General features: G+C 39.8%; 1 protein-coding gene across 2 annotated transcripts in view; it reads left to right on the forward strand.

Annotated features, from left to right (window-relative positions):
- Positions 1–18,504, forward strand: part of LOC139945268 (thrombospondin-1-like) — a 139,516-nt gene that overhangs the window by 10,018 nt on the left and 110,994 nt on the right. The gene's annotated exons all lie outside the window — the stretch shown is intronic.

The following is an 18,504-nucleotide window of genomic DNA, read 5'->3' on the forward strand; positions in this document are numbered from 1 at the left end:
TGGGTCTCTGCAGCTAATATTATGTGAGCCATCATTTAAAGTCACCTGGAAGTGGTATTTTGTCAAAATAAAGCTTTTGTCACTAAAATATGTGTTTTGATGAGTGGAATATGAATAAACAACTTACTAAGGTTTACATAAATTAGTTTCCATGTGATTTACAAATAAGGTGACGTCAATCGAGGCGCGATGAATCGCATGCAGTGCCAACACAGCATAGTGACGCTTGGCGCAAGCTAAAAACATGCCCTCAAAGTTGAAACAATACCTGTCTTTTTTTCACGTTAGGCACATGCTCCTTTGGGTTCGTTACGTATTTCAGGTACCTTCTTCGACTTCCCCACTAGCTGGAAAAATTATTGGGATGGCGTCATGTTTTAGAAAAGAACTTTTCTCTTCATGTCAAAATGTGTAGTGTATTCCGGATTCTCGAAGCAGGACGGCTCGAAGTGTTCGCCGCACAGCGCTGGAAAAGACGTCGGACCGGACAACTTGGCAAACTGACACCATCTTTAGTTGTTTTGCTGCATCCAGCAGCAATACACCTGGTTGACATTGCCGGAAAAATGCAAGAAAAAAACTTTTTCAAACGTACAAACTCACGTCCAGGATTTGAATGTACTTGCACGTACGTGTGTTCGATGTTCGATCGAGGCAAAGTCTTCCTCGATTGACGTCACAAAAGGGGTAGGCGGAGTCACCCCACACAACTTTATTTAACTTGTTAAACATATAAATCGTCAAAAACAATTACTCAAAAAATTATTTTATTGCTCAGGAACATATACTCTAATGTTTGAAGGAAAACAAATCTATATCCAGGTGCATTTAAGGCTGGGTCACACTATAGGGGCGTACGGCAAGCTACGTTAAGCTGCGAATTGCAATTTTGAATTTGCCGCCAATCATCGTGAGTTGCCGTCAATTGTCGCTGACGAATCCGCTAGCGACCGCAGACGGCCGCAAAAATCAGTCGCGTCCGTCGGCAAATTTTCAACATGTTGAAAATTTTGCGACGGCAAAAAAATTGTCGTGATTCCTTTCAGATTTCGTTGGAGAACGCAACCCCCATTTCTTTGACGCAGACGGCCGCAATTATCAGTTGCTTGAAGTTTCCATGCCGTGCGAGGTCGTCACAATTTCGTTGTTGGTCGTTGCCTGCTGAGTGAACATTGCGAAGAGTGGGAATGCCAAACTCGAGTCACGTTATCGTCGCCGCAACCCACCGTCAGCCGCCGCGCCGTTCTTTGCCGCCAGCCAATCCGCTGCCAGCCGTCTGACATCGTTCCTTATTGCCGGGCTCCGTCGAGTTTTACCCCTTTTGCCGTCGCTTTGCCGCCAACGTTTTGGGATTTTCACGTCCGTCACCTTCCGTTGGGTCTTTGCCGCTATTATGTGAGCCAGCCTTTATCAAAATCCATCCGATAAGTATGGTGGTGGGAGAGGTTGGGGTGGGGGTGGGTGGTAGCATGACACTGTATGCCGTGCCCACTTCGCACGTTGGTTCTGATCCCGCTCTCGTCAATTTGTCTTTGTTTAAACACCATTCATTCATTATTTGAAATAATACAAAGGAATGATACAAAGGTATTACTAGGTTGGTCTTTTGGGCTAGTTTCAGGTTTAGCTTAGCCATTATAGCTTTTGAGCGTGGGCGACGAAATATGGTTTAATATTAGTGTTATTGTCTAGACAGTCATCATATTGACATCAGTCAACAACCAGCTGTGTGGTTACACATTAACATAAATCTTGTAACCGCAACACCGGTAGGCTTTTACCAAGAACTCCCTGAAATCAATCAGAATCCAGCTCCCTGATAAAAAGGAACCCAATAAACGAAGCCAGTGATGTGGACCATAATGAACCATAATGAAGCCCCACTTTGGATTTTGATGGATCTGGGGAAATCACGGGTTATACGAAAAAGTGCAGTTGCACCCAAACATACCCAAACTGTGCGTGCACCGCCCTTAAAGGCACTGGAAACTATTGGTAATTACTCAAAATAAATATAGTGTAGTGGAAGTGTCGTGGCAGAGCGGTTAAGAGCACCGAATTCAAACTCTGGTGTTGATAGAAACGGCTCCCTTACAGTAACGTAGTTTTGGAGAAAGGTAATTTTTCACTCAATTAATAATAATATACTAAAAGACTTCAGACCTGAAGCCTATTATAGTCATCTGAAAGCACACAAATGTGTGCAGCAAGTGTGTTTTTTCTTTCGTTTTTGTTGGTGCAACTTCGATGACCAATTGAGTCAAAATCGAAATCAAGCATCTGAAAGCACACAACTTCGTGTAACAAGGGTGTTTTTCCCCCATTATTATCTCTCGCAACTTCGACAACCAATTGAGCTCAAATTTTCACAGGCTTGTTATTTTATGCATCTGTTGGGATACACTAAGTAAGAATACTGGTCTTTGGCAAATACCAAATGTCCCAGTGCCTTTAAACTTGTGTGTAATGAATGACGTAGAAAACAACCAGCGAAGGTGTAGAACAACTTTACAGACATATGTCTGACCAAACCACTAAATTGGTGTTTCCTTAGGCTTCAGATTCTATCTTGGCTATTTTCAATCAAATTGTCTCAGAGGAAGTATTCACTTTATGTGAAACATCTGTAAAAGTATCTTCATTTGTGACCAATCGTTGACGGGCATTTTGTTTAATTATAGTTTTTTAAGAAATGTGCCCTAAAATTTAAACAAGTGGTTGGCCGGTGAAAAAAGTTGATTTGGTTCTTAGGACGAGCAACAATGCACTAGTTATCTTTTCGATGTAGGTTTATATGAGTATGATCGTTTGTGTCCATCTATCCATCGAGGCATTTTCACTCGTCACTTTCTGGTGGTCCTGCCCTCTGGTGTGATAATCACTGATGGTCTGTATTTACGTACTTTCAAGTGCATTCTCAGTGAGAAATCAAGCATCAGAAAGCACACAACTTCGTGTGACAAGGGTAGTTTTTCTTCCATTATTATCTCGCAACTACGTGTGACAAGGGTATTTTTTCTTCCATTATTATCTCGCAACTTCGACGACCAATTGAGTTCAAATTTTCACAGGTTTGTTATTTTGTGCATATGTTGAGATACACCAAGTGAGAAGACTGATTTTTGACAATTACCAATAGTGTCCAGTGTCTTTAAACTGGTTGTTGTCTTCATTTTTCTGCAATATTTACAAATTCTGTACTTTAAGAGACCCTTATGCTTAGTAAAAGATTTGACGGGAAAATCACCCGGGTATATCCCCGTATTTTCCCCAATCTATAAACAGCAAAATGGCGCCATTTTGAGGTATCACATCTCGGCACAGATCTCCTTTGGCAGTCGACCAGTGCGTCTCGTCTCAAAGAGCCATCTTGGCTTGTACTACCACGTGTTCTAGCCAATATTAATGTCTTCCTTGACATCATGCCACAGTGCTTAGAATTGTAAGCAATAAACATGGGATTGGTTAATAATTATACATTAATTGAAAATAAAATGGGAACTTCACGTGCCTTCCAAGTCTAGCAGTTTTTTATATATATTTTAAACTCATACCCAGAAACTTCCCCAACTTTAACTTGTGAGTGTTTTTGTTAATTTAGTTTAGGCTATAGGAAGGGAGCAATAATTACAAATATATTTTTGCTAATTGTTCAGCTATAGCCAGATCTACAAAGAAAATAAAACTAAACATGCAATACATTTTTATCTCTCGCTGATGGCCCAATAAGACAAACATCCTGATCCATATCAATTTCTTGGGTCACTCGTTATTTTCCTTGCCAACAAAATACTCCACAAAACTCAACCACGACAACCAAAAGATGTTTTCAGAACCATCCCTCGATTATAATCTACCACATATTATACAGAATGCAAAGTCTCAATTCTCAAATCCCACAACATTCCTGTGGTATTTGTGGTCCTGTCATTTCGGGGCATTTCTGTATGTGTCCTCATGCTCGCCTTAGGTATTTTGGAGGCTGATTAGCTGTACCTCCGCGAAGCTATGACAAATATAAACACTTTGTCTCGCAGCTTTCCGGGTATAAATCTTACTACAAGTCGGGTGTAGCAAGAACAATTATATCTCACTCAACGCTGACAGATTTATGAGATTGACAAACTTAAAGGTGTGAAATTTGTGATGAAGGAAAAATGTTCCTTTCTAAGGAGTTCGTTTTTGCAATTTCGATGAACAATTGATCCCAAATTTGCCCAGGTTTGTTATTTCGTGCAAGTGTTGGAGAGTGACTGGTCTTTGACAATTGCCCCCCCCCCAAACAAAAACGTCACTTTTGCTAAATTTGTATTCCTTCTTGTCAACTTTTTAGAGTTTAGTCGCTCAAATTTTGAGCAATTTCTATCAAAAATAGACAATTATTTCACCAGTACGGATGAAGGAGTTCCCGAAGACACCCGCAACATATTGATCGAAACGTGGAATTGCCGTATTTGCAAATTATCTTCTCGTTTTAGAACCCCTTTATCATTTATGTTATGGCGACTAAAACTGGCTTACTTAGCATTGCCTTTTAACCTTTTAAATATTCAAGTTATCTTATCGCTCTAAAAAGAACTTGGCTTAATTGATCCGGAAATTCGTTCCTGGTTACAATAACACCAATTCTGGGTCAGGATGAGCCGGCTCTCTGGTCAAAATGACCCGGAATATGTGTCAAAACACGCTGACATTCACCCGGAATCCTGGTCAGAAAACGGGTCAGGCTGATGTCGATAATGGGTCTGACTCCTATGGAGCATTTATTGGGTCAATTCTGACCCAGCAAGGTTTGGAGTGTATTATGATTTCAGTACAAGATCAACCTTCTGACCTTCAAAGCACGTTGTGGTTCGGCCCCTCCCTACCTTCAGAGCATGCTCTAGGACCGCGCAGCATGGGGCCCTTTTTTGTTTAAACATTGCCCCACCTCTGGAATTCTTCGCCATTATATCTTTGAGATACACATAACATATCCCACTTAAAAAATCGTAAAACACATCTTTTCAGAATTGCATATGAACGTATTCTTTGATTGACCGAGACCGGCGCCTTCAGAGAAAGTGTGACCTACAAATGCTGTGTTATTAGTCTATAGTATCTTTGTTGGATAAGATTACCTAATATTTATTTCCCTTTAGTAAACAGCATATAAGGTTAAACTTATTAAAAAGGAAAGTTTTCCCGAGGATTGGGATTAGGGTCTCAGCCTTCGGTTACAGGTGGTTTAGACCTGTCCATGGTCATCACAGACTCTGATTTATATCTGAAGTTTTCGATTTGACTCGCCTTTCTTTTCAATGTTCTTGTAGCGTTCTCGGACGCTAAAAAACAACCACTTCTAGTTTCGGCGTTTTTTTGTGGAATAATAAAGTTAATAATTTAGCCACAAATCCGTCCTTCATTGAGAACATAAACATAAAGTATTGACTCCCTTCATGAAACAGACACAAATGGAGATGTAATTTTTTTTTCTTAACTCTTGAGGTTGTAATAAGTTGATGTGATTAACGAGTGGAAGTTTTGTAAACTTGAACATTGGCTATCTAGTTTGTAAAAAACAACATTATTAGTCATCTCGCGACGAGGGATACTTAAATGGCTTAAAGATGCTGTATGTGTTGATCTTGATCTAAGGCCCTTTTTTGAAAGCACGACCCAAAACAACCACTTCTAATTTCGGCGGTTTTTCTTTGTGGAATAAAAAAGTCAGTAATTCAACCACAATTCGTCCTTCCTGGAGGACATCAATATAAAGTATTGACTCCCTTGTCATGGCAAACCGCTACAAAGGGAGATGTATTTCTTTCTGTTACTCAACTCTGAGGTTGTAATAAGTTGATGTGGTTATGTATTGACGAGTGAATATTATGAAACATGGAGGTTGGCAAAGTTTAAACAATGGTGTTAGTCAACTAACAGGGGATATTCAAATGGCTCAAAGATTAACTACATTCTACAATGTGTTGCTCTTGATCTTAAATTTTCAATCAGTGTGATGATAATCACCATATATTGGCGTAGCAAAGGCGTAGGTCCTTGCTATAATTTATCAGCTTTTGTGTGCACTAGTGAGAACAAGAAACAAGTTCATTGTAAGCCTAACTCATGACGTCTTTACTGACACTTGGTGGTGATTTGGGCAATGATATTGGCCAAATCTTTCTTGTGAATTAAACGTTTATTTGATAAGGGATCTTGGAATGTATGATGCGAAACGTAACTTTGTGGTATCCCTTTTATGTTTCACTCTAATAACTCCCGGATCAGAATTGACCCGGATCCTGTTGGGCCTGACCCAAACTGACATCTTTGACCAGTTTCCGGGTCAACCTGACCGTTAGAAATAGGACAGAACCCCGGGACACGGAATAAAGTACATGGCTTTTTAACTGGTAAACTTAACCTGGTTGTTGTGCTTCGGTCACTGTTTGTGCTTTATGAAAATGGACCAAGCTAGGCAAGCAATTCTGTTTAAAAAGATGCTTGTAGAAAGTTGAAGTAGTGGTCCTTCTTTGAGCCACCGGTAACTCCCAAGGTGGCGTTCTTTTCGCCTACTAACTACCTTGGTGCTATTAAAGGACTTTTTTGTCACATTTTTGTATTTGACAATATCTCGACAGAAAATCAAGGTTGTTTTAAATTAGGAATGGGGTGGCCTTTACACTTCTGTTTTGTGGTTTAATCAACCCATTACTCTGTATTATGAACTGTGCGGCTGCTCATAAATAATTTGAATGAATGTATAATGTGTTTGCTTTGGGCCAGATTAATTAACAAGGTTGTGGGGATTTATTTGGTTTCAAGTTGTTTGCTTTAGTGTTGATGTAGTTAATATTGTCAACACCATACTACAGCAAGCAGGATGCCCTTGCTTACTAAAATGTAGTATGGTTGTGAAAGTTTACAAACTGCAGTTCGTGTGAAAGGACAATAATGTTTGGACTGTCCAAGGCCTCTAGTAAAATAAATTGTCAATCTTCTCCTTTATGGAGTATAAACATTAGTGTTGTCCTTTAACACGAGGTGCATTTGTTAACATTTCGCAGCCATGTTAAAACTAAGCAAGGGTCCCTTGTTAGTTTGCTCTCGTGTGAACATGGCTTTAGGTTTTCTATAATCTAGACCTCGAACTCATTTTGTCACACTGAAGTTGTGAACGTAGCCCTTTTCGTAGTACGTTAAGCGTTTTGCCTGCCACTTCCCAATCAAGCGTGTTTGCACAAATAGATCGCGTGTTTATAACTTTCTCATATAACTCCTCGAATATAAAACGAAATATTATGTCTGCCTTTCTAAATAGCTGCCAGATGAATGTGATTGTTAGCCATTACGAAATGCGACGGCAATGCTAGGAGGCAAGTTTCAGTTCTATAGCGATCGCGGAGTTTGTTTAAAACTGAAAGTGAGTCAGTTCCAGAGTCAACTAATTAAAGTCATTAATGTCTCGATGACGTCATGTCTAGACTTAGGGTAGCTCTGATTGATGGTCATTGGGAAATGAAACTTGAGATGTTTCCTTTATTTGGTATTCGCGTGTGGGTTTCTTCGGGTGTTTTTGCATCCGATATCTCCGGTCCGTTGGTCTTGACAAGTCTTTGAACGAAAATTATCCAGTTGTCGGTGTCAACCTCTAAAGCCCTCCCTCTTAAATGCACAGGGGTGGATTTGACAAAGAGTTAGGACTAGTCTTATCTCGAGTTAGGATGAGTTACTCGTCCTAACTTAGGACTACCCATACGTTTTTTATATCTCCTAGGACTAGTCCTAAGTTAGGACTCGTCCTAACTCTTTGTGAAATCGACCCCTGGACACTTTTGGTAATTGTCAAAGACCAGTCTTCTCACTTGGTGTATCTCAACATATGCAGAAAATAACAAACCTGTGAAAATTTGAACTCAATTGGTCGTCGAAGTTGCGAGATAATAATGGAATAAAAAAAACCCTTGTCACATGAAGTTGTGTGCTTTTAGATGCTTGATTTCGATACCTCAAAGTCTAATTCTCACAATGTTTTATGATATTATCAACAGCCCTCCATTGATCGTTAACACTTGAGTAAGTTTTTATGCTTACAATTACTTTGAGTAATTACCAATAGTGTCCAGTGCCTTTAAACCAGGGCCCGATTGCATAGAACTGCTAAGGCACAACAAGTACAGCGAACATGATGTTCACAAGCTACTAATAAAAGAGATAAGACGACAAATCGAAAGGGACATAATTACCACTCGGCATTTGATTTCATTATGTTTTTATCAAATTTGTGCTCAGTATCATAACGGGTGATGAAATTTGGCCCTGTTGACAACTGACAGTCAATGCATGACTCTTCTAAAATTCATCAATTCCTTCAAAACGATTTAATCACTGCACGAACTAAGGTTTAAGGTGAGTCAATTTCCCACCAGACTTTGGTAATAAGAGTTTAGTTATTATAGTCCCTCAGTAGAAGACCAGATCCTCTCTCTGTAAAGAGAGTGGGTTGGTGGAGGGGCGGCTACCGACGTCAGGATGCATGCGAGGTGATATGTTTGTGTTATGTTTCGATTGTTGCCAGAGTTGGGAGAATGTTGAGCAAGCTGACGTGGTACTCATGCTCGCATTAATATAATCTACCCCGCCCCTTCTTTAATATTGGCCTACACATTAATACCGTCTAAAGCCCTGTTCACACAACAGTACTTTAGCAGTTGTCCCTTGCTAAATTTTAGCATGGTTGTAAAATTTCACAAATAGCATTTCTTGTGACGGGACAATATGTAGACTGTCCTTGAAATATCAGTGTGTCGTCATTTATGGACAGTTCTTGGACAATTTCGCAACCATGCTAAAAGTAAGCAAGGGAACCTTGCTAAATTGCTGTCGTGTGAAAAGGGCTGAAACCGGAAATTTAATTCACACCTCTCGACTGATTTCTGGCACGTACTGTGCGGTACGTGTTACAGCCTGGTTTAAAACTCGAGACGCTCAGATTAAAACTCCTGGCTCAGCAGATAAACGCATCTCCACTTCATTGAATTTCCCTCCAATAGACTTTACACGTAAAGACACGTGCTCAACATGGGTGCGTCTGATCATTATAAATCTTACTTAAAGGCACTGGGCACTATTGGTTATTATTCAAAATAATTGTTAGCATAGAAACTTACTTCGTAACGTGCAACTGAGAGCTGTTGATATTATAAAACATTGTAAGAAACAGCCCCCTCTGAAGTAACGTAGTCTTTGAGAAAGAAGTAATTTATCACTAAAATATTTGAATTGAATTCGAGACCTCAGCTGTGGTCTAGAATTCAAGCATCTGAAAACACACAACTTGTGCGAAATGGGTGGTTTTTTCTTCATTATTCTCTCGCACTTCCAACCACCAATCAAGTTCAAGTTTTCACAGGTTTGTTATTTTATGCATATGTTGAGATACACCAAGTGACAACACTGGTCTTTGACATTTACCAAAGGTGTCCAGTGCCTTTAACATCACATGCGCGCGTGTGTCTATGTACAAATCTTAATATAAGTAATTAAAACTTGGATGGAAGTTCGGACACCACCAAGTACAGCATTTTTGAAATCCTGGTTACATAATTGAAAACAGTGATGAAGCAATTTTATGTTAAGTTATAAAAGGAGATAATGAATTTTTGTAAGAGGAAACTTTGTCAGCGCTATAAATAAGAAATCATGTAGTGTTGGAATTTGTTTCCAAAGTTGAAAGGCCCATCCGCTTATGATAAACGTTTCGTCCTGTCGCTATAGACTTCAATTATGGGTAGTAATTATGACTCTAATTACCACTTGTGCAACCAATTTACTGCTTGAGGTTCCACACAATGTAGTTTTACACACTTCTTGAGTGATTTAAAACCATAGCGTTTTGCTATTTGGATTTCCCATCAAATTGTGGGTACTGTTTGACCTTTCCTTGTGTATTAACTTGTACACAAGTGATGGGTCTATAATCCAGGACGGATTGTTTGTCGTGTCAGTTGTTACTTCATCTTGCATACTTACCCCCTCCCCCTTATTTCAACCTCGTCCCCACTATCCCTATCTTACAGCCCCACTTTGACGGGGTCCTGATGCACTATCACGCTACCGGGCCACAATTTGACAATATTAAATGTTCTTTTTGAGGGCCGGATATTATTAGTGTCGTTTGCAATAACCCCATAGTTTTTTTCATATCCTTCTATTTCGGTGTGATTGGTAGCATATTGCATGTCATAGAGGCTTTTTAGCATGCACGTTGAGAATGAGTTAACAGAAAAGGTACATCCCCACACCCGTACCCTCCATAGTCCCAAGTTTAGTAAGCATAACACTTTGTTCATCAAAAGACAAACAAAACATTGGAGTGAACTATAGTAAATGGAATGACCCAGTTTACCGGTTAACCCTGTATTGACAAAGTAAGCAGAAGTAATGCAAAAAGGATAAAGGATCAATTGGTGCGTATAACCCTTTGCTTAGTCATTGTTATTAACCAATCAGAGATGTTATGACAACACACTGAGAGTCCGTAATAGTCAAGTAGTCTGGGACAAGTTCTTAGCGCGAATTCCTCATCAAAACTAACTCATAGTCATACACAATGTAAATGACAGGCCCGACACACGAGAGCATTGACCTTGTAAAGTGTCTGGGTGTTTTACGACTTTTGGTCCGGGACCCGCTTACGGGCCCTGGAAGCTTTAGGGTCCTAGATTCGCTGCAGTCCGCAGAGGTTTTTTTTTTTTCAAAGACAAACGCTGAGCGAGGAGCGCGAAGCCACAGTGACTTTGGTCCTGGACCCACTTAATAGCCCCGCAAACTTTGTGTTCACAGATGCGCTGCCGTGCAATCCGCACGTTGTTGTAAAGGGTGTTGTATTTTCTAAGCTATGGGCGAGCTGATTGTGCGAAGCTATTACATTGTGACAGGGCCCACTTAATGGCCCCGGAAGTTTTGTGTTCATAGATGTGCTGCCGTGCAATCCGCACGTTGTTGTAAAGGGTATTGCGGTTTACGCGAAGCTATTACATAATGTGTGACCGGGCCGGGCCCATGTGGGCCCCGAAAACTTGTTACGGTCCTATGATACACTGCCCTGCAATCCGCACATTTTCTTTTAAGACAACCGGAAGGTTTTTGGTGCATTTGGTTTTACTGACCATTGTGTGTTTGAGAATTTTGCAAAACTGTATTAGTTAGGAGAATTTTCATGAATCATCAATAAATAATATTCCAAACGAATCAAGGTTAAACATGATTTCACCTCATGTCGGAATCACGCATGCCTCTTTACTGCTCTCAACATATAATTTTTTTTTTTTTTTTTACAAAGTCTCAGATTTAATAACCAGTCAGTATGCATAAAACATGTGTAGTACACTTGTCTCAGATTGCATGATGCTAATCTAAAACACAAGTAATTAATGACAGGTTTTTTGGTTTCATGCAACGCCAACCGGCCGACGCCCACTCTTGCCACCCGCCACCCTGGGATAGCTCAGCAAATTGGGAACACATAAACTCTTTTACAAAGCAATAAATGTGTAATGAGAAATCCCATTTTATTAATGACATCTTGCGAAGACATTGAGGGTTACACCTTTATGCACAATCCTTGGAAGGGTTGGTTGTTTCTGCGATGTGCAAACCATATTAAATTGGTTATTCTAATCATTGTTCCCAAGTAGTTTAACACTGTTATCTTGTGGACAGAGTCTTTGTATCATGAGCAATGAATATTAAAGCCATTATACACTTGTGGTAAACAGTATTGTCCAAGTCCCACACTTCGTGTATCACAACTTATATATAAAATAATAAACCTGTGAAAATTTAGGCTCAATCGGTCATCGGAGTCGGGAGAAAATAACGGGAAAACCCACTCTTGTTTCCGCGCGTTTCGCCGTGTCATGACATGTGTTTACAATAAATTCGTAATTCTCGCTAATTAATATTGTTTTAATGTTTTCTCAAAAAGTAAAGCATTTCATGGAACAATATTTCAAGAGAAGTCTTTCACCATTACTTTCTGTAAACCCTGTAAATTATTTGTAAATCTGTGAACTTTTTTTTTTCTGTACCGAAAGTGTATAATGGCTTTAATGATGTGCCTTATCAAACAATTCGAGCTTGTTTTTAGTATTCTATAATCACTTCACCTACAATCCTTTCTTGATTAGGCTTATTTCAAATAGTTCACTTTGACTGAAGTCTTGGTTGCTCCACCACAGAAGGCCAGTCCTTTTCTGGATATCACCCCATTAATTTATTTGTACTGTATTGTACGACACATTTTGTATTGATCATCCATCTTTACCTAAGTGATATGCAAGGATATGAATGAAAATAAAATAAAAACGGACGAAACCCTCAGACACATTGGGGACAAAGTCACCATGTGCCAAAAATAAAATGGACTTTAAAAAATGTATTTGACAAAGTAGTCCAATCAAGTTCAATACATGTTCGCCACAACCATAGAGAAAGGACAAGGGCCACAACCGTTCACACTGTTTTAAGAAAAACACATTACGGAAAACTTTATATATTTTTTCCATGAAACCAGCTGTTCTTGTACCAAAAACAATTGTGATTATAACAGCGGTAGGTACGGTCTTGCATAACTACCAAGGTTTTAATTTGATGGCGGTTTACCCACCGCTGGCTGTAAGGCTGTCAACATTTTGTAAATACTAAAATAAATTATTGAGAAAAATATGAAGTATTATTTTCTTTGCACGCAAAATTTAGGAATACTGGAATATTTTAAAGAACCTTGATTTTAAAGGCAAAGTATATTCTTTGGTTCCCTGAACTGTTCGATTGTTTTAGTGCTACATAAAGGTAGTTGTATATACTGTTGTAAGAATTTAATTACAAAGGATGGTCGCGTTGTTGAGATATCGCCAAAAATCCGCAGAAAGACCAATTACCAATATGAATACACAATCTGAGAAACATTACTGACAGTAACACTTCTCAGATTCACATTTTGGGGCATAAGAACTGATATCTGTTTTACATTAAAACCAAATTACTTCTGATTGTTGTTCATTTTTTACATAGTTCTGCTCCTCAGTATAATTGTCAATTAGTTACCCGTTACAATCCCTCCAGACGTCTTATATCATCCACTTCTTCGTTACTGGTTGTTCCCCAAACCCACAACAATTAGGGCGACATGGTTTGTTTCTCATGCTGGTCCTTTTTTTTTCTTGAATAATCTGCCTCTTAATATCCGTTACATATCTTATACTTATGAGATCAAATAGGCTCTCAAAACCAACTTTTTCACAGCTGCTTTTCATTAATCTTTGTGTTTCTTCCTTGCGCCTTGTTTGTGTTCTTCTTATTAGTATTATAATGTTATTTCTTCAAAGTGAAATGTTTATAAGGGAATCAATGTGTGGTGAAGAGGTTTTCAACTAGAGGTTTAATCCCAACGAGGCCTGGTTCTTGATAATTGTACCGAGACGAAGTCGAGGTAAATTATCAAGAATCAGGCCTCGGCGGTTTAAACCACTGGTTGAAAACCGATTCAACACACTTTGACTCCCATTCATAAATAACTTTTCGGTCATAAACATCAACACTTTTGGTAAAAAAGTAAAATAAATGATTTCAATGATTTCTTTCAACACAACACCCCTCCAGCTATGAATTGGTAAAGCCCTCCGCCGCCCTCGGGTAAACAACTCCTTATAAGGGAATGCTGTGCGCGTCGCGCGTATCGCGTGATGTGGCACAACTGTTTTAGCCGTTGCTCTCAACCAATAGGAATGAAGAAACTGTCTTAAAAGAACAGGCGCAAGGTCGCGTGTCACGCCCATGAATTATCACTTTTTTTCGGTCATAAACAAAGGGTTATACACACTCAGGTGACGCGCTCTCCACCAATAGGAATAGCGAAACTGTCTGGGGTATTTATGAATAAATTATATTATTACTTCAAAGTGAAATGTTTCTAATGCTTTATACTGTATCGGAAGCTGCTGTAGGCTTCAAACCAAAAGTTGTAATAGCAATTACCGTTAATTGTGATTGTCAAACGTATACCTTCCCTGTAAAGACACTGGACACTATTGGTAATTGTCAAAGACCAGTCTTTTCACTTGGTGTATCTCAACATATGCATAAAATAACAAACATTTGAAAGTTTGAGCTCAATTGGTCGTCAAAGTTGCGAGATAATAATGAAAGAAAAAAACACCCTTGTCACACGAAGTTGCGCGCTTTCAGATGCTTGATTTCGAGACCTTAAAAATCTAATTCTGAGGTTCCGAATTCAAATTCGTGGAAAATTACTTCTTTCTCGAAAACTACGTTACTTCAGAGGGAGCCGTTTTTCACGAATGTTGTATACTATCAACAGCTCACTTTTACTCGTCACCAAGGAAGGTTTTGTGTTAATAATTATTTTGAGTAATTACCAATAGTGTTCACTGCCTTTAAAAGTCTGTAATCAGTTTCGACTGCTTTTGTTAATGACGCAAATCATCGTTTATTGGATACCATGTCTCTTTAATAAAGTTATGTGAGAAATTTGACATTAAACACTGCTTGAGTTGCAACAGCTGTGATAACCATGATTTGGAGTTAAGACTCCAAACTACCACCTGTATTGAAGGTCAGTAATGAATTATGTTTTCTTCACAGATGGTGATCGTGCTGTTGTAAATGCTCGTCATGATTATACCTGTCATTTCTCGTTATTAAGTGTCAATGTGAGGGAGCCTTATTGGAAACATTGGTATTTATTTACAAGGTGGCTTTATTTAAAGGGACTGTATATGTTTGTTGATTGGAATCCACTGTTTGTTCAAATCCTATGCAGAGTGGCATATATTATAACCATCAATCTAACCCCGTGTAAAATTTCATTGCAAAATGTGGTAGCGTTTTTTCTTAGATATAATGCCGACACTCTGGAGCGGTTATGTCCACGCATGCAGATAGAATAACCTGCAATTGGAATACACAATCTTAGAGACATTACATGTCGTCTCTTGGTGCCGTTGGTTGGTGACTTGATCTTTGGATTGGTTGACCTTGAATTTGTTTTCTTCACTTTGGTTCTTGAAGGCTCTCATAAGTTTACGGATACGTTCGCACACGTAAGTTTTTCGCACACGTTTTTTTTTTTTGGGGGGGGGGGGGGGGTGACAGTTTAGCTTTTTCCTCAACTGATAGGATCTTGCATGGAGAATTTACATGATGTGACCTAGGGGCGTCGCTCCTTACTGATTCACCTTTTAACTTATGACCAGAAAGTGAGCGTCGCTGTGAATTGATTTTGGTTTGATTTCAATTATCATTGTCCACTTAAGAGTAAATGATCTATTTAGTCTGAAAGAGATTGATTTAAACCGGCTAATTGAAAATGAAATTGATCCAGACCCGTTTGGTTATAAAGTTAATCACAAATTGTTACAGGTCAGTGGTTTGACGTCTTTCATTTAATGATGACAATGTCTGCACGGTTCATTGCTTATTTGTGGCTCTGTCGACCTGCATATGTAAGACAGAGCCACAAACTATGGAGCACCTCCTGAGATGCCCCCTACTGGAGCAAGAATGAGAACCTTGCAGAGTACAATACTATTGCTAGGAACTGCGTTCAGTTCTGGCTGAAACACAATATCTGGCGAGTGTGGACAAGATAAGAAGAATTATATGCCGGTTCATTGTGCCGATTTATAAGGGGACGTAGTCAGTAATAGGAGACTTTGGGACGCTAAATGGCAGCAGACTTACCAGGTAAATGTCCATAGACCTTATCGCTAATACCAATGCGCACGCGCAGACTGTTGAATGAGGCGCATTGTGGGATATATATGGATCAAATTTGGATACCAGCAAGACCACAACATAGATATAGAATTAAATAACTAGATCGGCCGCGCGTACATACGCGCCATTGCCTGTGTAGAAAAAAATGTTGTTCGCCATGGACGCGGTAAAAAATTCACGTTCGAAAGGCGACGCGCGAAAATGAACACGGGAGATAGGCCTTTGACGCGCTAAATGTCACGTGCTGACGGCAATAAGTCACGTGCTGACGGCAACGCACAGAAAATGTACACGGGAGATAGGCAATGGCAGCCCCCATGCCAAAACCCGCGTATGTACGCGCGGCCGATCTAGTTATTTTATTTTATATCTATGGACCACAATGCACCTAATTCCTAGCTTTACGCGCGCGCCCCGGTATTTGCGAAAAGGTCTATTATTTACGTAGTTCTGAGCATGCGCACATTACCGAGAACAATGTTTTTTATCTGGTAAGTCTGCTGCCTCAGGGTTTTAGTTACCTTGCTTCTGAAAACTGTTTTGCATTGTTATTGAAAATACAAAATATCTCTTTTTTTGGTTTCCCCCGTTTGTTAAACTACCAAACAGGGGCCAAGTTTATCACTCTTCACACGACAGCTTAGCAGGTGTCCCGTGCTTAGTTTCAACTCGTTGGTGAAATTGTACACAATGAACCTCGTGTAACAGGACATTAATGTTTGGACTAACTTGGCAAGGGTAGATCTAGATGTGAATGGAACACTTGATAAAAAAAAAAAACTCTTTCTCTAAAAGTAAAACTACACTACTTCAATGGTTGATACTATATTTCGACTTCTCAGTGCTCTTTACCAAGTAAGTTTTTATCGTAAAAGTAATTACCAAAATTTCCCTCCCTTTAAAGAAACGATTCAGCAAAACATGATTTGTCGATGTATATTGATGATATGTGGTCAAATGAACCCAACGATACGCTCTAATGTTGTTGTCAATCATTGCACCTCCAAACGTAATAAGTTCAGCATAATGTCATGAAGGTGTAATTGTTTACTGTCACCCCGTCTGGGAATTTGATCTTATTCTACCTTTCTGAGAACATGAACCAAATAAAGTTTAGGGGTCATTTCCAAGGCCGGTTATTCAACCTGTAGGCTATGAATTGTTTGGCAGAGGTGTGTCTCCAGGGGTATACATAAAGGGTGAACTGAGCTAAAAACAAGGCGACCAGCTGAGTGATGTTACCGGAATTGTTTATAACATTGGCAGGTAATGTCTTTGATCAGCTGGTTCGGGTCCAACAATGTCTCATATTGTACTCTTGTGACGAAGAGGGGGCCAATATGCAGAGGAAATCCACCTGGCAGTATAGGCACTATGTTAGGCCGGATCCGAATTGGTGGCTACGGCTGCGGCTACGACCGTTCCCTTGGGTGTTGCTAAGGGCGTCCTATACTTCAATGCATGATGACGCGGCGATCCGGCCGTAGCCGTAGCCGCCAATTCGGATCCGGCCTTAGGCCGTGTCCGAATTGGTGGCTACGGATGCGGCTACGACCGTTGCCTGGGGTGTTGCTAAGGGCGTCCTATACTTCAATGCATGATGACGCGGCGATCCGGCCGTAGCCGTAGCCGTAGCCGCCAATTCGGATCCGGCCTTACTCTGTGAGATGTATGCTTGTTGATTTCTATTTGGTTTCATGTGGTACCCCCAATTTTTAATACAGCACATTGAGGTACCTTTGGTGGGGGGTCTAGGTACCACACGCGACAGGGGGTCCCTAGCGGACATCCATATTTGAATATGTTAGGTTGTACATTAAACGTTCCTGACTTGGATATTGCCTAGTTCGTTTATCCAAAATGATTTGGGCTGCCGGTCTAGTAGAGTACATCGAATGTGTTGGTACATTTGATGTAAGCTCCTTTACATTGCTTTGATTGCAAGCTTTCCTTTTGATGTGGTGCTTAAAGGCGCGGGACACCTTCGGTATAATTGTCAAAGACCAGTTTTTCGTAAGTGAGAAATACCTTTTCCTAAAAAACTACGTTACTTCAGAGGGAGCCGTTTCTCAAAATGTTTCTCAACAGCTCTCCATCGCTGCTTACCAAGTAGTTTTTTATGCTAACAACTAGTTTGAGCAATTACCAATAGTATAGTAGGCCTATAAGGTGCTAAGGCATTTTTTATCATAATTTAAAAATAAAAATCTTTAGTGAAATATTGATTGTTTTTCATCAAATAATGTACAATTCCCTTTAGTGTCAGTAACATGTGATAGACCCTTGTGACTTGTAAGATAAACAGAACACCAGTTTGGCCTACGGCCCATCACATGTCGAGATCTCTATAACGCAGTCAATCAGTACAATGTGAACAGAGAACTACCTGACGTATCATATCCTTTTGTGTAGTTAGCTTTGATCAGCCAACATGAATTTATTAATCAGAATACACAACCTTAGGGTTTCTTTTGTCTCGCTAATTGAAAAGTATTCCCCCAGTCATTGGACCATGGTGATGAAAAACAAACTGCAAGGTTATTAGATCTAGGGTACCGAAAATAGTTTTTGAACTCCAAGACACACTTTGAGCTGGAGGGAGGTGCGAGCGTCCCCCAACAACCTACATTTTTAGTAATCAGGTTGAGCTCACCTTTCTTAATGTCAACATATCTCAATACCTTCCAGGTTTTCGGTTAAATTTCTACTCCAGGGTACGGG

Source organism: Asterias amurensis, chromosome 1 (genome assembly GCF_032118995.1).
Source record: "Asterias amurensis chromosome 1, ASM3211899v1".
NCBI classification, from domain to species: Eukaryota; Metazoa; Echinodermata; class Asteroidea; order Forcipulatida; family Asteriidae; genus Asterias; species Asterias amurensis.